The sequence below is a fragment of the Miscanthus floridulus genome, chromosome 16, assembly GCF_019320115.1.
Source record: "Miscanthus floridulus cultivar M001 chromosome 16, ASM1932011v1, whole genome shotgun sequence".
Taxonomy (NCBI): domain Eukaryota; kingdom Viridiplantae; phylum Streptophyta; class Magnoliopsida; order Poales; family Poaceae; genus Miscanthus; species Miscanthus floridulus.
In genome coordinates, this window is record NC_089595.1 from 29,621,736 (window position 1) to 29,646,151 (window position 24,416).

General features: G+C 46.4%; 1 long non-coding RNA gene and 1 pseudogene across 1 annotated transcript; both read right to left on the reverse strand.

Annotated features, from left to right (window-relative positions):
* Positions 1-64: 64 nt before the first annotated feature.
* LOC136510498 (disease resistance protein Pik-2-like) lies at positions 65-8,556 on the reverse strand (annotated as a pseudogene).
* A 5,995-nt stretch (positions 8,557-14,551) lies between these two features.
* Positions 14,552-19,544, reverse strand: LOC136511520 (uncharacterized). The gene is made up of 3 exons (XR_010772744.1): positions 19,264-19,544; positions 18,910-19,043; positions 14,552-14,756 (listed from the first exon to the last, which is right to left on the reverse strand). It is a non-coding gene; the product is annotated as an uncharacterized lncRNA (long non-coding RNA).
* Positions 19,545-24,416: the final 4,872 nt, after the last annotated feature.

Consider the following 24,416-nt stretch of genomic DNA (forward strand, 5'->3'; position numbering starts at 1 on the left):
ATCCAAACAATACAGACTCATAGTACTTACGAGACCAAATTTCCCCTTTTAAGGATAAACAAAGTTTAGCCCTCCAATGACTTGGTATAGTAGTAAATTTGATTGGGACGACGACGCAGCGTAATCTTTCAGGATGGACTCGTGGTGAAGAATGAATATGGAGCTGGAGAGCGACGAGGTAATTGATCACTTCACTGTTGTTCCTGACGACCTCCTCCTTCTTGGCATGATGAAGATCCTACATAGAGCCTGATAGTTTGAGTTTCTGCCAGAAGACTAGCTTAATTATCATAAAAGCTACCAAGGAAGTCTGCTTTTGAGGAAAAAATATTTTTGAAAGCCGCTTGCTTTTCAAATAAATATATGCAACTTTTGCAACTTGTTTCTCAGAAAGGTTCTTTTTTATTTGCCCACTGCTTTGGAACTTGTGCGAAAGCCATTATTAGAAGCCCGAACAAGCAGGGCCAGATGTAGACACCATCAATGGATCAATGCTTAATTTGGTTGTTATTCTCCTCTGGAAGTTTTCAAATGCACACCATATTTTTCTGTTCTAATAAACAAAGATTGTGTATGCAGAACTTTCTAAAGCCCTATTTGTTTTAGCTTAGGATTTTGGGTTGTACTACCTTTTTACAATTCCAAACAAACGAGCAGCTTTCTCCACAGATTTTAACAAACTAGCTTGCCGGCTTAGGGTTATTGCAATCCACTCTCCAATGGCTTCTAACAGACTGTAGCATAGTACATATTTATCCCTAGTACTATTTATTAACAAGTCCTAGGGGAGTGGGGTTTGTGTTCTCTGCAATATTCTCACTTTAGAGAGATAAACGAGCAGCTTTTAAGATTTCGCTTGACTGCGTGGAAATTTGAATATATAAGCACATCCCATAAGTCAAACAAATGCAGCAAGGAAGAAATATGGCCAGTACATTCAGGACAAGTGGAGAATGAACTGCCAAATAATTTACTTTTCAATGGATAGGAGACCCAGAGCAAGCAGAACAGAGGAAAACATTACCGGTGTCTGACGAGGATACTTCAACAGCCGTGGCACCGGAACCAGGGTGGTCGTCACGCAAGGAAAGGCTGTTGAAGGCGCTGCTGAATGCATTTGCAAGGCCGTCATGTTGCGACGGCTCGTAACACTCCATTGCCTGTCGTTCAGCTTCAGCGTTGGGAGCTGATCCAGAACTGAATGTGAAGACGGCGGCATGAATGGCCCCTGTTGCTGAGGAGCAGCGATGAGTGGAGGCCCCAGAATATCAGAGGTTGGGGCGGCCCCTGCCAAATGATTAAAATCAAGTCAATGGCATTATCAAGTTTGGAGCATGGACCGTGTAAGGCACTCGACAGTAGGAGTGTAGGACATACGAAGCTGAAGGAATAATCAAATAAACGCGCCCGGGAAGAGTTTGTTTGGTAGGCATAAATAAATGCATATAAAACCATACCTGAAGTTCCCTTGACGCGATCAGGAATAAGTGGTGCACCCTGAACCAATTCTCGTCCACGGATGGTGGCGCTCTGGCGAGCTTCCGATCGGCGCCGCCGTGGCTGGCCATGTCGACTGCTAAGTTCAGGGGAGGTGCCGTGATGGTGGATGGTGAAGGAGAGGTCCGCGGGTAGAGTCAGTGCTGCAGTCCGTGACTGGCCGGAGTTATCGTCCGTGATGGAGGAGCCCACCTTGTCATCACCACCTGCAAATTTGCATAAACACACGGCGATTTTAGTATAGGAGCAACAAGCAAGCTAGCAAGTTCTTGTTTCTGTGACTGTGAGAATGAAGAATCCATACCTGAAGCGCAGATGGCAACATCGTCTGCTACCTCCAGAACAACTTCTTGTTCCGACAAGTCAGCTGTGGAAGGAGGCTTTGGCTGTGTTGTGTGAACAGTAGACTGGCTGCGTCTTCGCGGCCTTAGGCGTTCTCGGTGGCTCCACTCGCCTTCGGTTGAAACGAATCGTGGAAGCTTCGGGTGGTTGGCAAGCTCTTTCTCAATGGCAACTTCTAGACGCAAAAAATTCAGTTTGGTGCCGAACGTATGACACAAGAGTACAAGATCACCGTGAGTTGGGAGAGATGGTTGAGACCAAAATCAAGACGACCATTGCTCAAAGAAATTGTTATATCTGCATCAAAGTCAATATAGAGTTGTTCCAGCTTTGGCATGGATCCAGCTTCAAACGTCAGCATCGAGATACTGGGGCGCCCATTCAATGTTGCTACACTGAAATGCCTCAAGCTTCTGTATCCATACCTGTTGCTGATCAGAAGACGTTGTTTGTCTTCAACGTTCTTTAATATCTCCAGTGTTAGATCGACAAGAACTGGTAGGTCACCGAGAATACAAAGACTTTCCTCATCCAATTTCTTTATTCTTATATCCAATTCTTCAATGTTGACAAGAGACTTCATCCACCTTGGCACCCTTGGCATGGGATTCATCTTGAGAACAAGCTTTCTTAGGCTAGCAGAGCACCACGGCACCTCAACGATGATGTCACCTCCATTGAAGATGACGTCCTGCCCTTTTTCATATCTTTTATATTTTACCTTTAAAGTTTGAAGCTTATTTAACCGTTGAAAAGAAGAAACCATCTTTTTTATAAGATCCACATAGCTTTCCTCGTCAATAAAACCAAATTGGGAAGAGAAAAATATACCCAGATGCCTCATCTTGGTTAAATCGCCAATTTCTTCAACAAAAATAGCTGCCTTTATCTTAATTTCTACTAAATATAACCATTCCAATGCCTGCATGTATTTAATTCCACTGGGAAAACACTTTAGCGGAGAAGGAACCATTAGGTTGACAAGTCTTTTTAGTCGAACTATAGCTGTTGGTAATTGGATTGTGGAATAGCCCGATGACAAGTCAAGTGTTTCCAAATACTGTAGCGCTCCAATCTGTTCTGGGAGCTTAGTTATCCGTGTATCACTGAGACCCAAATACCTCAGCTGGGCTAATTCTCCAATGTTTGCAAGATGATGGTTTCCAAAACTAATAATTGACCGGACATTTGCATAAATCTGGTTCGAATGTAAGGTCGCGTCACCTTGCAGACTCAATCGACGAACCTTGATTCCTGGTGGAGGTGCTGGTCTTGGAATACCATCATGTACTACAACAAAGTTGTCTTCGGTGGACTTGCACATGATGAAATCAAGAATTGTATCATGGACACGACAGGCGTCCACCTCGCCAGTCCACTTATTCATGTTCCCTGGAAGGATTAAATTTCTATTGATGAGCTCATTAAAATACTTCTCTCCCAATTCATACAAGGTGCATGTAGATTCAGCATGAATGTACCCCTCTGCAACCCATAGCTGCACTAAACGTCTTTTCTCAATTTCATAATCTTCAGGGAATATACTAAGATATAATAGGCAAGCTTTTAAATGATGAGGAAGATCAAAGTAACTGAGTGATAATATTCCCATCATTCCCTCCACAATATTATCTCTCTCAAGTCCATAACCAATAGAAGTTTGAACTTGATCCCACTCTGTGACCGAGTGAACTTCATTCCGTGCTTTGTTAGCTAACAAACCAGATATTGCAATAATGGCTAATGGTAAACCTCCACACTTCTTCAAGATCTTATCAGCGACTTCTTTTAGGTTTTCTGGGCATTCATTTCTGAGACCAAATATTCTGTTCTGGAACAACCTTTTTGAGTCCTGTTCTTGAAGAGGCTTTGGTTGGTAAACCAAACCATCAGAATATAATGAGCAACATGCTTTGGCCACATCATGAATCCGAGTTGTGATTATTATGACACTACCACAACTATTGTTTGACAATGCATACTTAATTGTGTCCCATGTTTCCACATCCCATACATCGTCGATTACAATGAAGTACCTACGACAAGATTTGATAAAGCTATTTAGTATGGCAGGATACATATTTAGCTCAAACAAATCTTCCACCAATATTTATTAATATGATAGACGACCAGAATGTATGAAACTCTATTCTTTAAAATAATAACGTTATACTATAGTAAAGTGTAAGCATTCACCACTGGAAAACTGGACTTTGCCGAGTGTCTGAGACTTTGCCGAGTGCTTTTTATCGGGGCACTCGGCAAAGCAATATTTTGCCGAGTGCCGCACTCGGCAAAGGTGGCTTTGCCGAGTGCCAGGCACTCGGTAAAGCCTGGCTCTCGGCAAAACTGGGCTTTGCCGAGTGCCGCGGCACTCGGCAAAGATCCCACTCGGCAAAAGGTGGCCGGCCCATGACGGCGGCCACTTGCCGTCAGATTTTGCCGAGTGCCTGACGGCTGGCACTCGGCATTTTTTTTTATTTTTAAAAACTTATTTTGCCGAGTGCCAGCCCCAGGCACTCGGCAAATTTTTTTTAAAAAAAACATATTTTGCCGAGTGCCAGAGATAGGCACTCGGCAATTTTTTTTTTAAACTTATTTTGCCGAGAGCCAGATCCAGGCACTCGGCAAATTTTTTTTATTTTTTAAAAACATATTTTGCCGAGTGTAAGCCTTGGGCACTCGGCAAATTTTTTTTTAATTTTTTAAAACTTATTTTGCCGAGTGCCAGCGCCACGCACTCGGTAAATTTTTTTTTGGCATCCGACGTCAAAACTTGCTCGAAACCTTCTCAATTTTTTACCACAGCCTCCACATGCGATAACACGACGCCTCGACAAGTTTCGTGATTTTCGGACTTCGTTTGGATTTTATATAATTTAAAATCACATTTCCGGCAAGTACCTCGACAAGTTACGTCAACGAGATGCTCCATATTTCATGTGAGTTCCTGGATACGGCCTAAACATACCCTAAATATCATGAGTATCAATTTTTGGATGACCAAAGTCCATTATTCCATGTACCTGCAGTTCAAATTTGAAATACCCCGAAAAATTCGACGAAACGAAATAAACTAATGAAATATATCAAAAAAAGTCAAAATTGCCCCAAATTTTAAAATAGAGTTTGAAATATTGTCACAAGGCTCCAGAAAAAAAATTGGGCCCAAAATAAAAAAAAATATTTTGCCGAGTGCCATGGGGGGCACTCGGCAAAGTTGAAAAAAAGGGCACTAAAAGCCCACCGGCCCAACCCCCACACGGCCCAACCCTAAGTCATGCCCCCAGCCACCCGCCCGCTCCCCCGCGCCCACCCCAGCCGCCGCCGCGCCCACCCCCGCCGCTGCCGCGCCCTCGCCGGCGAGCCCCGCCCTCGCGCCCGTGCCCTCCGCCGTCCTCGCCCGCGACCGTGCCCGTCGCCGGCCGCGCCCCGCCCCGGCAGCTCCCCGCGGCCCGGCCCCCCTCGCCTCGGCCGCCCAGAGGTTGCGGCTGGTGCCGACCGGCCATTTTCGGCAGCGGCGGCCGTGTCCCGGCCGTCCCTTCCCTGACCGCGCCGCCCGTAGGAGCAGGGGAGGTAGGAGGAGCAGGGGAGGAGGGAGAGAAGGGAAGGGGAGAAGAGGAGGAAGAGAAGAGGAGGAAGAAGGGAGAAGGGAGGAGGAAGAAGGAAGAAGGAAGAAGGGAGGGAAGAGAGGAGAAGGGAGGAGGAAGAAGGAGAAGGGAGGTGGAGAGGAGAAGGGAGGAGGAGCCCCGGCCGCTGTCCACGCCTCGTTAGCGGCGGTGCCGTGCTCTCGGCGCCCCGCTCCCGACTCCGCCCACCATCGACGAGCACACTAGGTTCGCCCTTCCCTTTCTATTCAAATCGTGCAATGGATGTCGGCCATCGAGCCCTTGTTAGTAGTAATAGTTGTTGTATGTGGTTTTCGGCCATCGAGCCGTTGTTTGTGGATGTTGGTCTTCGTGCCGATCTTTTTTGCAGGTTTTTGAAACCTCCCCGTGCAGGGGAGGTTCTGCCGAAATTTTCAATTGTCACTAATGTATTGCCTTTTTATGCAGGAGGAGGCCCCGGCGGAGGGACCTCGGTGACCCCGATTGTCTTCATCAGCGTTGCAGGTCTGCCTGCATCGCGGCGCGGCGCCACTGCACCGACTCTCCACAGCCCCGCTAGCCTGACCTCACCGGCACCCTAGGTATAACCCCTCTATCCGTGTTCACCTCGCCAGTCCACTTATTCATGTTCCCTGGAAGGATTAAATTTCTATTGATGAGCTCATTAAAATACTTCTCTCCCAATTCATACAAGGTGCATGTAGATTCGGCATGAATGTACCCCTCTGCAACCCATAGCTGCACTAAACGTCTTTTCTCAATTTCATAATCTTCAGGGAATATACTAAGATATAATAGGCAAGCTTTTAAATGATGAGGAAGATCAAAGTAACTGAGTGATAATATTCCCATCATTCCCTCCACAATATTATCTCTCTCAAGTCCATGACCAATAGAAGTTTGAACTTGATCCCACTCTGTGACCGAGTGAACTTCATTCCGTGCTTTGTTAGCTAACAAACCAGATATTGCAATAATGGCTAATGGTAAACCTCCACACTTCTTCAAGATCTTATCAGCGACTTCTTTTAGGTTTTCTGGGCATTCATTTCTGAGACCAAATATTCTGTTCTGGAACAACCTTTTTGAGTCCTGTTCTTGAAGAGGCTTTGGTTGGTAAACCAAACCATCATAATATAATGAGCAACATGCTTTGGCCACATCATGAATCCGAGTTGTGATTATTATGACACTACCACAACTATTGTTTGACAATGCATACTTAATTGTGTCCCATGTTTCCACATCCCATACATCGTCGATTACAATGAAGTACCTACGACAAGATTTGATAAAGCTATTTAGTATGGCAGGATACATATTTAGCTCAAACAAATCTTCCACCAATAATTATTAATATGATAGATGACCAGAATGTATGAAACTCTATTCTTTAAAATAATAACGTTATACTATAGTAAAGTGTAAGCATTATTTGTAGCTGTCTCATTTTACTTTTCACACACTCAGAAATGGGTGTTAGGAGGAGAGGTATGATTTAGGATTTCTAGAACAAAGACACGACATAAGATCATGATGTACTAATAAGAGGATAAATCCAAACTAGGATTTGTAAAACTAAAGCTCGGACACTTAGAAATGAAACCTACACCAAACTATCTAGATACGCTCTGAGCTATTCTTGTGTATGACACAAGGAGGTGTCAAAGTTTTGCACCCTAGGTTCCTATTTGACAATAGTTTCTTGTTTTATAGTTTTGTAATGACAACTCACTGAATAATCTTTAGAACATACTTAGGCAGAACAAAACTATAGTATATATGCAGTTATGCACAGCTACTTGTGGAAAACTTTGGTATATTTATTTGACCCAACAAATAGGCAGCCTATATGCATGTACAGGCTTTAGTGGTGCGGAAACTGTACTATTAGATTTATATTACAAAAAACTGGTTATCTGTTTTCTAACTTTTAGCAATATATTGAGAGAGAAATAATTTGTCGAACTCTAACTAATTACAAGTGATTACAAGTGAAAAATCAAATTGCTCCTTATAAATGCTCTTAGTGATAATTAATTTAAGGGATTTTCTCCTTATCAAGTGACTGATACCTTGGATGTGTACTATGCGCATTTCAAGGCTACCAGTCCTAGATAAAACAACAGAAAAGAAAGAGCATTTATGATAACTATCTCTCGAAACGCCCGTTTCCTTCAACTGAATTTCTTATAATGGCAAAAGCTTTGCTAGAAGAAAATTAAATTAGGTTTCTTAGCGGAATATGGATGTGACATGCTGAAAGTATACACCGTGTGTACCTTTTTGTCTGAAGGAATTCACGGATTTTCATGACCAACTGTTGCATGCTTGCTCCTTCTGTCATATAAAAAGCTTGACATGTCAGCTCGCTGAGAATGGTTCTCAAAATCTTAACCATGTCAGGATTCCGTGACACCGACAAGAAAGCTCGGCACTGGAACTGATCCTTCAGCTCTTCGTACACTCGATTTGCAAGGGTTGTCTTTCCAACTCCTCCCATTCCCACGATAGAGACTATCTTCGGTTGTTGTGATGAAATACCACCATCTTCCTTCTTCAGAAATGAAATTATCTCTTGTTTTGGTTGATCGATACCCACGAGCCTTGAAGCATCCTCAAATATGGCAAGAGCTCTTCGATCCACGATGTTGTTGCTTGTGTTCATGACAGTATTGCTGATCTGCCAGTATCTTGCATTCCTTTCACTCACCTCCTTGACTTGGCCTTTCAGCTTTTCAAACTCCGTGGCAATCCGACGGCGGGCCTTGATCTTGTCCAATTGGAATAGCTTCTTGCATTTGTCGATGAAGCCATCTGGTTTCGCCGAGTCGTCGTCAACACGGACTCTGAAGTCATCGAGGCTGTCCTCGATGTCGTCGGAGAGCTCTCGCACCTCCTTCATCCACGCCTTGTCTTGCGCATCAGGATTCTCCTCTTCCGACTTCTTGAGAAGGAAGGCGTGCATGGCTTCCAGTTCCCGAATGAGGAACTCGACCTCACCACGCAAGCCTTTGAAACGCTTGTACTCATCGCTGAGCAAAGCGCCAAGCTTGTCCAGAACGGGGCTCAAGGCCCCCGTCACTGCGCTCACCAGGAAGTCCGGCATGGCGCACAGAACAAGCTCTAAGCTTCCATTGGGTTCAGTTGGCGTGGTTGCGTGGATAGGAAGGATGCAGGCAGTAGCTCTGTGAAACGGATTCTGCACAGGCCGGCCTTTGTGGATGTTGAATTAAGTATAAACTGTGTCTGCTCCGATCCACTGATGTAAAATAACCACAAAGTTTTCTAGATTCAATCTGCACTTCTCCCTAGGCTTCAACACTACTAAAAAAAAAGATACTAAAAAAAGATTTGTAGCAAGGGCTCATTTTTTTAGGGGCGGCTGGGGATGGAGGCGCCCCTACAATGAACGTGCTCGGGACTCACGAGACCAGCTGCACCTACAAATGACACAGTAGGGGCGGCGGGTGATACGAGCCGCCCCCTACAAATGGATCGATTTGTAGGGGCGGCTCACTCACCAGCCGCCCCTAGTGTTGCGATTTGTAGAGGCGGCTCAATCACCAGCCGCCTCTACAAATACATTTAGCCCACTGATCTCGTCCATCCATCTTGATATCCAACGGGGAGGCTCCCCTTCGCACCGAACCCCGTGCCCGGTTTGCGAAACCCATCGTCGCCGCCCCTGTTTTCGTGCGACCGCAACTGTGGTTTCAGCTAAACCGCTGGGCCCTGCCTGTCCTCGCTTGTCCCCTGCCGCCTTCCCCCTGAGACCAAGCACGCGCGCGCGAATTGGAAATTCGCCGGCCCCGCCGCTTCACACCTGCACCCAATCTACCCAGTGAGACCGACGAAAGGGCCCCACTGCCAGATGGCGCTCAGGCACTGGCCAGTCAACCTTCAGGAGGTCCCCCACAGCCGCTTGACCCAACGCCGTCCCAATTTTCCCGCGCGCGACGGCGCGTTTGGGGAGGATTGGCGCTGGTTGCTGACCGAACCTGCTGCACCGGCCTCACCTCATCTCGTTTCGCGTGCGTGGTATGGAAAACAACCGGCGCCGCGCCCCTGGTTTGGCGAATCCGCCGTCGCGTGGCATGCGGCCAGTGGCCATCTCCCTTACCGCCACACGCACCCACCCCTTCCTTTTCCCAACTCCGCCCCAGCCTCTAGAGAGAAAAGCTCGAGAGCCACGCACCTCATTTCTCTCCTCCTCCCATTCACGCGACAGCGCGAGCTCTGGATCCGGTGCCACCGTGCGGGCGAGCTCCGGCCCTGGCGTCGCTGTGCACTGTGCATGAGGTCTCTGATTTTGATTTTCGCGATTTTGTGTTTGCAGTTTTGTGTTCATCGTTGTTCTCCCATTCTTGCCCCAAATCGAGCAGCCACGAAGTTTGAATCAATTTCAGGCAATGATTTCTTGGGGATAGATTCGTTGCAAGTTGAATTGCATCTCTACAAAATTTGGGAGCATTTCCTTTTGATTTGGTCGATTTTCCTTCGAATTTTGTGATCACTTTCTCTTCTGTACGTAGCTCTGTTCTTCATTGATTGATGTGCAGGCACATGGAATTCTTACAGGAGCGTTACTAGAGCCGGTGCACAGGTGTCGTGCTTGCTTCCTAGAAGCAGCGTTCGTCCCTCTCCTTGCTGCCCGTCAGCGCTCGTGCTCAGTTCTTCTCTGTCCGCTCGTTCTTTCTTTTTCCCTCTGTTCGTTTAGCGCCGGGCTCAGTCAGAGCGCTCGATGTGATCAGGTGGCAGCGACTCATCTCCGCTGTCGGTTTGAATCTTATTATCAGTTGTCTAGATTTGGTGTGTTTTTGTGAGATCCGGAACATATTGGCTTGAAGTCTATTATGTTGTTTATGAAAGCGTGTTCTACGGTTTGCTTACTCATTCTCTTCGTGCCAAGAGCAGGAGCTGATCTTGTGTCTCAGATTTGCAGGTCAGGCAGCAACTAGCCCAACAATAACAGTTCGCCCTGCAAAAGGAGTTTAACATTGTTAGTCAGCAAGATTAGCCGTGCTCTCTACAACATTAACCACAGCTCGGCTCTGCCTTGTTCTTTTGTTTCTTGCAATAAATGCATTTCGTTTCCTTGCAGCTAGCTGTAGCCGCACTATCTGTTTGTGCTTTGGTCAAATTTGAATTATATATATATATATATATATATATATATATATATATATATATATATATATATATATATATATATATATTCGGGTCGAATTTGAATTGTAAATTTATTTTTTTTTACGAAAAAATATAATGTAGGGACGGTTATAGACTGAACCGCCCCTATAATACCCCTACAAACAGGTATTATAGGGACGACTGGTACTATATCCATCCCTAAAAATCAATTTTGTAGAGACGGCTGGTGTTACCAGCCGCCTTTACAAATTGATTTGTAAGAGCAGTCTAGAAACCGCCCCTACAAATACATGATTTGTAGATACGGTTTGGTAGGGGCGGCTGACCAAACCGTTGCTACAAATGGTCTTAAGCCGCTCCTAAAATGCTTTGTGGCGTAGTGCAAGTTGTTGTATATCATATGTCATACTAATGTAATTGGCAATATCTCTGTCAAGTCAACTCACTCCAGCTATCCAATTGGCTTATTTATAGTCTCCGGCTTCCTGGAAACGATGTTGTCTCGCCTTAGATTTTTTTTTTACTAGCAAATAACCACATTAAAATCTGTAGTACATTGCGAAGAAACGTATAGTCTACAATATGTAAAATAACCACATATTAAAATAGATGTCGGTACATTGCGAAGAAACGTATAGTTTACGTCATCTATTTTAATGTCTTAGACGCGATATAGTAAATCAAGTAAGACACTTATCTCTAACTGATCACATACTCTTAGTAAAATCATGGAGACCGTTATACTTAGGGTAGTGGATGGACGGATATATGGAAGAGAGAGTGAGTGACGAATGGAGAGACAGAGGAAGAAATTTTCTTCTTTTAGTTATATAGTGTGCCTGTGTATTGCTATGGGACAACTAAATCACTACTAGAGACGGCCTCTTTGCCGAGGGCCTGAGGCCCTCGGCAAAGGCCCATTAACCCTCGGCAAAGGCTTTGCCGAGGGCGGCCCTCGGCAAAGAGCTCTCGGGGAATTTTGAGTCGGCGAAGAGGGTCTTCGCCGAGGGTCCTTTATCGGGCACTCGGCAAAGCCTTTGCCGAGGGCTGGACCAGCGCTCGGCAAAGAAAAGCAGCCGTCACGGCGCCGGCGCCTGGGACGGAGTCTTTGCCGAGGGCCGTCTCCGGGGGCCCTCGGCAAAGAATTATTCTTTTTTTTAAAAAAAAATCTTTGCCGAGTGCCTCCAACCATGGCCTTCGGCAAAGAAATGTTGCAGATTTTTTCCAAAAAATCTTTGTCGAGGGCAATGGGACAGCCCTCGGCAAAGAATTATTCTTTTTTTAAAAAAAATCTTTGCCGAGGGCTTCCCCGCAGGCCCTCGGCAAAGAATTTTTTTTTAAAAAAAAGTCTTTGCCGTGGGCCTCCAACCATGGCCCTCGGCAAAGAAATGTTCCAGAATTTTTCCAATGAATCTTTGCCGAGGGCAATGGGACGGCCCTCGGCAAAGGACCCTTCTTTGCCGAGGGCCTTGGTCATTGCCCTCGGCAAAGAGGCAGAAATTTAAATTTTTTTTTGTTTTTTGCATTCCATCGACACAAGCATTTCATATATATACATATATATCAACCATCACATATATATATCACACAGAACCCATTTTCTCATAATATATCACAACCATAATTGTGAACCACAAATCACAATATATTACAACGACAAGTCACATGTCCATCATCATTCACATGTTTATTACGACAAGTTCATGAAATCCAAGCACAAGTCAGAACCATAAACCACAAATATTACAATAAAGTCTAACCACATCACCTAGCACTAGTCCTCATCAAGGTAGCCTATGAGACGGTGGTGAAGGAAAGGCGGGATCACCCGGTGACGCACTACTGGGATGATTGGAACCCGCGGACGGAGGCTGCACAAAGGAGCAGAGATTGCATGTGTGAGTAATCCGGGAAAACAGTTTTGGAACTTAGAGATTGCATCTAGTAATCTAGGAATACAAAAAGATTAGACTCAATTGAAAATTTCGGCAGCACCTCCCCTGCATGGGGAGGTTTCCAAAACCTGCAAGAAACAACGGCACAAACGCCGACATCCATAACGACACGAACACCGACATCCACAACGGCACAAACGCCGACATACATGCAAAGCACAAGCGAAAAGTGAACTTTCATACTTACAGGAGTAGCTGCAGGAGTAGGAGGTGGAGGAGCTGAAATCTGCACAGGTACACCCGATGCTTGCCCAAGACTTTGCATGATCACCATCATCTCCGCTATCTGCTTCTGCGCGGCCTCGAACGCGACCTGCTGGGCCTGCAGCTGTGCGGTCAGTTCCGCGTTCTGCTCTTGACTTTGCCTTTTTGTTTCTTGTAGCTCGGCCTGCAATATTTCACTCCAATGTATCAGTAATGCAAATCTAATTTAGGTGTGTAAATATCAACGTACGACGAGTAAAACAGGAATTACCTGGAGTGCATGGACCTGCTGCAGTGCTGGAGAAGGCCGTGTGCGTATGGGCTGGCTGGAGCTCGTGCTCCGTGCTCGGATAGCGTCGAGGGAGGGAACAGTGGTGGAGTCGATGGCGCCGTCTGCAATCCACAGCCACCCGTGCTTCTTGCCTCCTCCGAGCGTCATGATCGTCTCTACATCAATGGGCTCAGTGCGCACATTGTAATCTTCACCATAGATCTCCCTTACTGAGGACGTGTACTCTTGGACTTTAGTGTACACGTTCGGGGCGGAGTACACCTAGGGCGGGGCAGTCGGGTCGAAGGAGACAGAGGACGACGCCCTGTCCATGTGGGACATAGCCCACGCAGAGAACTCCGAGACCTCCTCGCCCGGGTGCGCAGCCTCCTGCGAGAAAGACGGGAAGATGGTGAGAAATCAAGCAGAATTGAGCATCAAAATAAATGAAAGAAATCACTTACGTATGCTTGTTTGTATCCGGAGAGGCTGCGGCTACCTTGATGGTGAGTTGGACCTTGCCTCATCAGACACTGTTCCCGCTGCCTCTTGTGCGTGTCAACATAGTCCTATGATAACCACTTGTCCACGATCATGGCCCAGCACTCGGGATACGATCGGCACCACCAGGGAATCACCTACAAGTCATCGAGTATTTGACATATAAGAAGATGAAATTGAACCTACTTAATATCAAAACGAATCATTATGAATGTTATTCGCCTACCTCAAGGTACTGGTCCTGGGTCAGCGTAATCAGTCTTGCTTGAGGCTTGGGGAGGGACTGCTTAAGTACCGACCTGTAGTAGTCTATGTGGGCTTGGACGCGCCCATGGTGGTGCATCTCGGTGACGTACTTCCTACAAGCTGCGGCAGCCACCCAATCCGCCTGGGCCTCAAGTCCTTCTTCGGCCCTGAAAAATTTCTGCATACAAAACCGATGTATCCATTCATTATTTCAATAAAACATTTAACCAATGAATGAGATGTATTAAGCAATGTTGTGCGAGAGAAACTTACCCAAAACTCCGCCAATACCCACTCTTGCTTGTTGCGGTAAGTGTCATCCATGGCCAGCGCGTACCTGTCCCAGTTGGAGGCCGGCTCCCGCACCACCGGCTCTTCGGACAGTTGCACAATGCCGGGGTACCATTTCCTGCACAAAACACCAAGGATGCTCGCGGGGGTGCGTGCTGGAGTACCTGACAAAACCAACCAGGCCCTGCACAAGTGATTAAGAAAAAATATCAGTTTCTCTTATGATTTCCAACATATCTTATGAAGTAGTTGTGATAACATCTATAGTTACTTACCTCTTTGCCATAGGCCAAATCACTAGGCGGTTGTGAGGAAGCGGAACCGGAGGGAGGCTCGCGGGACCTCGCTCGTAGGGAGTCCGGGTAGCGGTACCCCCTCCCTCGCCCTTGAGCCCCTCGCCTCCCTCACCCTCGAGCGCCTCGCCTCCCTCGCCCATCTGCTGACCCCTCTCGTCCTCCGACGAGGATGTGGCCGTGGCCGTCACATGCTCCTCCTCCAGCACCTTGTCACGTGGCGAGGGAGGAGACCGCTGCCTCATGCGGCTGCTACCCCTGGTCCTCCTCTCGTCACCTCCTGTGGACGCTGCCCCGGACGACGACCCCTCACCTCGAAGGAGAGGGCGGTCTCTCCCGTAAACCGAGGGCGTGTCATGGCGTGGACGTCTGCTCGCCATCTTTGTTCAATCACCTGCAATCACAAAGAATGAACAAGACTAATTAGTACATATATTAGAAATAGATTCAAAATATATAAACAAAACACAAATTAAAAAAACATAGTATTACATGTATTAGGAATAATCTTCATGATTGGGATCATAGGTCTCATCATCACTGTCAAAATTGTCCAAATGGGCAACACTATCCGAAGGTTCTATGTTGTCATCATAGTCATTGCCTAGAAGTAATCGCTCAAGCATTGCTATGTCCTTGGCATTTACCACCACATCTCCATCGACCTCGCCATCAACCATTTCGTTGCCTACTTCCATTTCGATTGCTTCAGGTAAGACTATCTCAAACGTGCCTGGTAGCCCATCTTCTTAATAGAACTGTCCATCATATGTGTTTGCGTTGAAGTTGAAATCATCATCGTTTGGGGCAGGTAGTTTACCATGTGGAGATACCTGGTGCACAATAGCCCAACCCTTAAGATCCTCTTTGTCTTGGTTGGCGTATTGAGTATAATACACCTGCACGGCCTGTTGAGCCATAATGTAGACATCTTTTCCAGGATAGATGGAATCTTCTCGAATCTCGACTAGCCCAAGATGAGGGGTTCGTCTCGTTGATTGAGGATTAAACCAGTGGCATTTGAACATGATAGGTTTAAGAGGTTTGTCTCCATGAAATGAGAGTTCATAGATTTCCTCAACTCTATCATGATAGTCGAGGCCATCAGTGCCGGGCGTACAAACTCCGCTATTTGTGGTTTTTCGTTTGGGCTAAATATGCTCGTAACTTGTTGTGTGGAAGCGATATCCGTTCACGTCATAGCCGGTAAATGACTTCACCCTAATGTCACAGCCGTTTGCAACCTGTTTCAACTCGTCACTCATGGATGAACCGGTCTAGGCTTGCAAGGTGAAGCATGATAGATTGTTATATTAATCAAACGTACGATCACCTTGGACGATCGAACGTACGAGCTAAATTGGACATTACCTTTTGTTTGAACCAAGAAATGAAATCAGGCCTCCTCGCTCCCGCACCCCGCGAAACAAGGGTGTCTTGTTCATGCGAGGTAGGATCCCTTGATTGATGCCAGAATTCACGAACAAATTCCCTGTCCGAACGAGAATCAATGGGGTTGGATGCAGAATAGTGACAGCGTATTGAAACAAGTTCGTTGCGAACTTACTTGATGAACGGCTGCACCTCAATAAGGTTATTCAACACATATAGCATGATACTACGCCACTCTTCATTTCCCAATAGCTTTGGGGTTGATCCACTTGCACTGCCGAGTTGGCCTTGGAAAAGGCTGAGGGTCGATTCATTTTCGCCAACATTGTAATGAGGGAGTGGATTATGATTGCTAGGAAGGTTCGGCTTGTAGTATTGCGTTGTGAAGTTTTCCACCTCCTCCAGAAGGCATGCCTCTGCAATGGAAGCCTCAATTCTGGCTTTATTTGTACATTTTTTGTAAAGAGTCTTTAGACATCTCTCGATTGGATAGCACCAATGAGCCTGCACGGCCCCCCCCCAAACGTGCCTCAGACGGGAGGTGCACAATCAGATGCTACATCGGCAAGAAGAAGCCGGGTGGAAAGATCTTCTCCAGCTTACAAAGCAACACAGGTGCCGCTTTTTCCAAGTCCTGAGCGACGGTCCGAGATATCTCCTTGGCACAAAGCTGGTGGAAGAAAAAGCTCAACTCTACCAGCACTAGCCAAACATGCTCAAGGACATAGCCTCGGACCATCACCGGAAGAAGCCGCTCAATCCATATGTGGTAGTCATGACTCCTCATCCCGTTGACTCGCAGAGTGCCTAAGTTCACTCCCCTGCTAAGATTCGCTGCATATCCATCTGGGAACATTAATGTCTGGATCCATTTTAGTACTTCCCTCCTTTAATTGATTTGCAAGACGAAATTGACATTAGGCCTTTCCAGTTCTTGTTTCGGCCACTAGGAGGCTGCATCGCTTGATTTGGTCTATCACACAACGTCGCTAGGTCCACTCTAGCCTTAACGTTGTCCTTAGACTTGTCACTGTCCATGAGAGTTCCCCAAAGTGCCTCGGTAATATTCTTTTCAGTGTGCATTACATCAATATTATGTGGCAGAAAAAGGTCATCGAAATAGGGGAGCCTCGTCAAGCTGGACTTATGAGTCCACATATGTTCCTCACCATATCCCACAAAACCACCTTCTTCATTGGGCACGAGAGCATCTATCTGAGCACAAACCTCGGCACCAGTCCTCAAGTGCGGTTTAGGGTCTGTCACTTTGACACCTTTCGTAAAGCTCTTGATGTCTTCTCTGAATTCATGGTCTAGAGGGAGGAACTGACGATGCTGGTCGAACGACAAATACTTGCCACCCTTCTTCAACCAAATGAACCTCACAGCTTCCTTGCATATTGGGCATGGGAACTTCCCGTGAACACACCAGGCGGCAAATAACCCATACGCTAGGAAGTCATGCAGGGAGTAGTGGTACCAAACGTGCATTTTGAAGCTTGTCTTTGTAGCTCGGTCGTATGTCCATACCCCCTTCTCCCAAGCATAGATCAATTCATCAATCATAGGCTCCATGAACACACCCATATTACTCCCTGGGTGTCTAGGAATTATCAACGACAAGAATACGTTATGCCATTGAAAGGAGATGCCGGGAGGGAGATTGAGGGGGATAACAAAAATGGGCCAGCATGTGTATGGGGCAGCCATCATTCCATAAGGATTGAACCCATCTGTTGCCAGCGCGACACGTACATTACGGGTCTCAGCTGCTTTGTCACGATGTTTGTCATTGAAGTACGTCCATGCTTCAGCATCAGACGGATGTACCATCTTCCCAGGATTGTACCATTTGCCATCTTTGTGCCATGTCATCTGTTTCATGGATTCCTCGATCATGAATAGCCATTGGATCCTTGGCAGGAAAGGAAGGTGCCGTAGCACTCTCGCGGGGATCGGAAGCTGCTTTTTCTGACCATCACCAGAGTCTACCTCTAGGTACCTGGAGGATTTACACTTCGGACAGTAATTTGCGTCCGTGTGTTCTTTCCTAAATAGGATGCACCCCTTCGAACAAACATGTATCTTGTCATACGACATCTTAAGCATACGAAGGAGTTTCTTTGCCTCGTACAAGTTCGTCGGCAAAGTGTGCTTCTCCGGTAGCATGGTGCCAATCACGGCCAACATCTTATCGAAGCCTTCTCGACACAGGTTTAACTCGGCCTTCAACCCCATTATGCGTCCAACCGCATCTAGCTGAGAATCGTTGTACGCTCATGAAGGGGTTTCTGTGCCGAGTGCAACATTTTGTAGAAGTCCTTTGCGGATTCCTCCATCTCCTCCTTTTCATGTCGTTCAGCGAAGTGAGCTTGGTGGGCGTCATCTAGCATGTCTGCTACCCCGGCATCATCATCAAAAGCCTCGAGGCATGCTCTCACCACCTCCGCTCTTATATGATCTGCTTCACCATGGTAGATCCACTGCTGGTAGCCAGGCGTATAACCATTGAACACAAGATGTCTACCCATGGTCTTCTCATCTACCTTTCTCCTGTTGTCACATTTGCTGCATGGACACCAAACTAGAGAATGTCCTCCTGCTCCTGGGCCAAATGCGTGTTTCAAGAAACGATCTGTCCCCTTCACCCATTCATAGTCATAGTCACTCCCGTTTCTCCAGCCCGTGTACATCCACTAACGGTCCTCCATCCTTTAACATTTACATCACAGAGTATTATGACCATCAATTGCATCTACGCGGTGTTCCTAATGTCTAATAGGTGAGGATAGGTCCTAATCCCACCCACGGATGCGTAGATGAGGTCAGTTTCTGGGCTCCGCTCCTCTCCGAGATAGAATTTCGGCAGCACCTCCCCGCTGTTCTCCGGATACACGTCCTGCAAGGGAGAGTGTGTATCCAGAGAACAACAGGGAGGTGATGCTGAAACTCCATCTCGGACCTGAGCGGACCATGGAAACTAACCCATCTACGCATCCGTGGGCTGTCCAAAAAACGTGGACAATCCGAAACAGATACGGTCGCAGATATGCAAAGATCCGCATACCTACGACCGTATCTCTTTCGGACGGGAGATGCCTAACTGGGTTACGCGCGGTCTACGACAGACATGCGGAAAAAGAAGTTATTTATACCTAGGGTGTCGGTGAAGTCAGGCTAGCGGGGCAGTGGCGAGTCGACGCAGTGGCGAGGCGACACAGTGCAGGCAGAACCGCGACGCCGACGAAGAGATCGGGGTCCTCCGGGTCCCCTCCGACGTGCTCTTCTCCTGCATAAAAAAGGCAATAGGTTATTGTTTGTTTAAAATTTCGGCAGCACCTCTCCTACACGGGGAGGTTTCCAAAACCTGCAAAAAACGACAGGATGGCCGACATTCACAACGACACGAAGGCCGACAACCACAACGCCACGAAGGCCCTCATATCAATTTACGGCACGAAGGCCCACACAACCACATACGGCACGAAGGCCGACAACGAGAGTTTTACCTAGGGTTGCAGTGGAGTCGGGCGTCGCGGTGCGGGGGTCACTTTCTTCTCCGGCGAGGTCGAGCGGCGTCGGAGTACTCCTCTCCCCCTCTTCCCTTCTCTCTTCTCCGCTTCTCCTCTTCCCTTCTTCTCTTTCTCCTCCTCCTCCTCTCCTTCTTCCCCTTCTTCTCCTTCTCTCCTTTTCCTCTTCTTCTCCTTCTCTTCCCCTTCCTCCTTCTCCTCTTCTTCTCCTTCTCTTCCCCTTCCTCCTTCTCCTCTTCTCCTTCTCTTCTTCCTCCTACTTCACCCTCTGCCTCCTCCCCTCCAATAGCAGCCGGCGACGGGGGTGGCCTAGGGGCTGGTGTCGGGGCGGGGAGGCCGGCGAGGGGGGGGGGCGGGAAGGCCGGCGCGGGGGGCCGCCGGAGGGCCGGCCGGGGCAGCCGAGCTCCCCTTGCTCGACCGAGACGGGGAGGGGAGGCAGGGCGCGCCCTCGGGGCGGCTCTGGGGCGGTGGGGCGTCGTCGGTGGGGCGGCGCGGTGGTGGGCGGCCGGGCGCGCTGCGGCGGGCCGCGCGGGACGGCTGGGCACGGGGCGGCGGGGCGCGGGGCGGCGGCGGGGCTAGCAGCGGCGGCGTATGAAATGTGGGCGGTGATTTTAGGCCAGGCCGCTGGCCGGTTTAGGGTTGGGCCCTTTGCCGAGGGCCCAGATCCAGGGCCCTTTGCCGAGGGCCCAGATCCAGGGCCCTCGGCAAAGATTTTTTATTTTTTTTAATTTTCTTTGCCGAGGGCCATTGGCGAGGCCCTCGGCAAAGATCCCCTTTGCCGAGGGCCAGGCTAGGCCCTCGGCAAAGATTTTTTTTTTTGTTTTTTGAACCCAGTTTTTTTGTTGTGCTATAATACATTATTGAAAACTCAATTTTAAAATTTGGGTCAATTTTGACTTTTTTATATATTTCCCTAATTTATTTCTTTTCGTTGATTTTTTTTCGAATATTTCAAATTTGAACTGCAGTTGGATGGAATAATGCAATTTAGTGATTCGAAAAATGTTATTCATGGTATTTGATGTATGTTGAGTCCCTATCCACGAACTCGCATCAAATTTCGGGCATCTTCTTCACGTAACATGACAAGGAACTTGTTGGAAAAGTGTTTTTAAATTATATAAAATCCATACGAAGTCCGAAAATCACGAAACTTGTCGAGGTGTCATGTTATCGCATGTGTAGGCTGTGGTAAAAAATTGACAAGGTTTCGAACAAGTTTTTGACGTCGGATGGTACAAACACTCACAACGCACGCACGCACATCCACAACGCACGCACAGTAGCCTGGAGCACCCTCAGTTCCCTCAGCAGACGCAGCTCCTTCACAAACTGCATTGTACCATCTTGACCGCGTCTTGTTTAGTTCCAAAAAGTTTTTTCCCAAAAAGTGCTACAGTAGCCATCACATCGAATCTTGCGATACATGCATGGAGCATTAAATATAGACGAAAAAAAAACTAATTGCACAGTTTGGTTGGAAATCGCGAGACAAATGTTTTGAGCCTAATTAGTACATGATTGAATACTAATTGTCAAATAAAAACAAAAGTACTACAACCAAAACTTTTTGAAACTAAACACGGCCCTAAACAACGTATCCGCAACTCTTGCAATGGTGTCAGCTTACCGATCAAACCAGCCGGCACTCTTCTTACAAAATCAGCTCGTAGGCAAACAAGTTGCGTCAGAAGTCCCACCTCCTCTGGCAGCTCCTTTATTTCGCTGTACTGCAAATCCAGTGTTTGCAGAAACCTCAGGTATCTTACCTCCCCAGGCAGCTCAGTGATAAGGATACCCACTACTCTGAGGTACCTCAAGTGAAGTAAACTCCCAAGATGATTCTCCGACACATCTTTGATGCAGTCTTTGTTAAAAACAGAACATCCTACCATTTCTACTACACGTAAAAATGCTAGGCGTGGACATAATGCACAAAAATCACACTCACTGGCAAAGACAGATCTCACTTTCTCCACAGCGATATTAGCCAGCTGACCAACGTTGTGTTTTTCAAAACAATAATGTAGGGCTAACCTACGAGAAATGCCCCCCCTGAAGTTTCTGTCGCTCACCACCATTCAATACAGTGACAAAATTTTCTTCACTGGACAATTGATGTATCAAATCAATCTCCATATCATGAACCGAGTAGGCTGCGCCTCCTCCAACTATCGGCTGCGCCTCGCCCATCGCCGTGGCGCCGCCTCCTCCGCAGTGATTTCCTGAGGACGTGGGCCTCGAGGGCGTCCACCGCACTAGAGCTTGCCTCCCTCCCTCTCCGCCGATTGGATCAAGCTGCGATGACTCTCCCTTCGCGCTGCCGCCTCCCTCCTCTGCCCCGGACCAGGCGGAGATGTGACTGGGATCTGCGATGGAGGACAAGGCCATCACGAACCAACCTCATCTCATCCTCGTGATGATCCCCCTCCGCTTCTGCAGATGACTTCATGGAGTATATCAATGGCGGAGATCTCTACTCCCTCCTCAGGAACCTCGGCTGCCTCGACGAGGACATGGCTAGGACATACATTGCTGAGCTTTGTTGCCGATGGGATTTAACTTTATCCTGTTCATAGTGACATCATTTTGCTGCAATGACTGAAAACATCAAGGATCCATTGCTTTGTTTCTGAATTGTGATGGCCATATAAAAGTAATCGGTACCCATTGCTTTCTTACAGCTTTCTCTATTCACACTAAGGATTTGTACCGCTGAACTCATGCCTCTCCTAGACTGCTCTTGTTCCCCAATGTTATACATTTTCTTAGGCTAGGCTTATCACTTACTTTCCTACATATAAAAATGTTTATTCATGGATCACTAGCCTGTTCAATTTGATTGGAATAGAACAATTGAGTTTTTTTTCTTCTATAGAACATTGGGCAGCTCAATCTAGAATAGAACTATTTCATAGGCAAGTATCAGGTCAGTGCACATAATCTGTAACTTGCAAGCATTACAGATCAGTAGGCCACCAACTTTTACAGTGGTATTTAGCTTCTAAAATATTTATCCTTTCATTCATTAGTCGATATATACTTGTTGCGCGTTCCTTGAAATTTTTTCATCTGTTAGTGATTGAAGATATAGTCTGAGTCCTATATTTGAGGTAGTTATCTTTTAGCATATCCTTCACCTAATTCTTCCCATATGATGTTGAAGGATCTGAGTCATGTTTGGAAGACAACCCTCCTTCGCAAAATTCAATCACTGTAATGCAATGTTCTTTTTTCTGGAAAAAACATGTCTGACCACAAATCTACAATACTGGAATATGCCTGAACTATGACATGCTGGTTTTAGGGGTTGCCTCTGGTTAACAACAATCCTCCAGTAGTATGATGGCAGCTCCCATTGGGTGCAGTGCATTTAGAGATATAACCAGCACCGGCAAGTTTCTTTTTTCTACTTTTTTATTAACCAGAAGTAGTTTCTTTTGGTTGCTATTTCCTTTAATTAATGCTGAGCCTTGGATTATATTCAGTATGATGCTACAACGTCTCATACCATGCGGGTCTTTTTCCTTCTAAACTATAATTTTTAGTTTACAGTCAACAACATGTAGAGATCAATAATGCTTACCTGGGTGAGTTGAAATCATCCTAGGTGCCTGCTGAATGTTTGGATGCAGAGTTTCAGAACTCTGAACTTTCTTAGCTACTCTCGGACACCTTCCCCTTCAAGTTAAATAAACCATTTTATATTGAGCATTGACAAATGAGTACCATTAGAGTAGGTAGTAGGTAGGTAGACTGCATCGAAGATGATCGCAAAGTCTCTTTTGCTGAGGTTCAGCGGTGTCTGCAGACATTATTCTTTATTGGCAAAGTCTGTTTGAAAGAGAGTTGGGTGGACTTAATCTTTCTTAGAGAGACTTTGAATTTGTTACATGTCTGATCGACAAATGAGGTGACATCTATATTTTGCACAATTGTAGTTATGAAGTCTATTACCAAAGTTGAATCACAATTTCTCTGAGAAAATGACTGATCCTTCAGTTTAGTGTATGTAACTGTTTAGGAAATCTGGGCTTTAAGCATAACTAGACATTTTCCTTTGTCTCATTCTTGTATCCCTGGGCTTGAATTGATGCGCTTGACCTTTGCAGGTATGCCGGTCAAAGGAATGCCCTGAAGCTAAAGATACGCACAAATGGGCATCCATCATGTTGCTCAGCGTGCTGGATCTGGATGGCCATGGGCAACGGGGATAGTGACCACCAGCCGTTCGTGTGTACTGCTTGGTGTGCTGAATGGCCATGGGCATGGGAGTGGCGAGGCAATGGCGCCTTTGGATGCTAGGCCACAAGGGTGCCATGCTGAACTGCATGCATATATAGATGTGTGACGAGGACAGGGCATGCCCTGGATGTGTGCAATGATGAGGAGGCATTGAGGCAAGTCGATGTGCTATCATGACTTGGTGAACTTATCTGAAAATTGTCTTGAAGTAGAAGACAGCTTTGACTTTTGATGCAGTAGACACAATAACACTGCTATAAGCCTAGAATGGTTTTTCAGATATTGTAATTTATTGATCATCATACTTTAGTAGCAGTAGCACTTGCATGTGTTGTGTTTCGTTTCACCATATTTACATGAAGTCTACATTTGGAAAAATAATAATAGGCAGCGCTTGATTCACCCTTTTTTGCAGAAGCAGTTTTATGTGTTTTGTTTCTTTCACTCGAGGTCTGCGCGCAGTTGGCTTTGTAAAAAATTTGAATAGCGTGCATGTTCTGGTGCAGACAAGCTATGCATAGTCTTCTTACACCCCATGAAGTCTGATGTCCCTGCCAAGCGTGAAAATGGCTATGCAACACAATTGACATGTTTATTAATATACAAGAGATTTTTTCGAGGACATCTTATCTGCATATGTTATGTTTATTTTTCTTTGCAAATGGATCTAGGTCAAATAAAAAATTTGATGGGATGGATTAATTAGAAATTAAATATAAACAGTTTCTTTTTATTGATGATGATTTGACTTCTGCGTTAGACAGTGTATGCCTTTATCGCGGTTTGTTTTGCCCATAGCAACGCACGGGCATGATCCTAGTAACAAAAAATATTTTGTCACTCTCATTTCCCTCTATATTTTTTCTTTACCTGAATGCTTTTCTCAT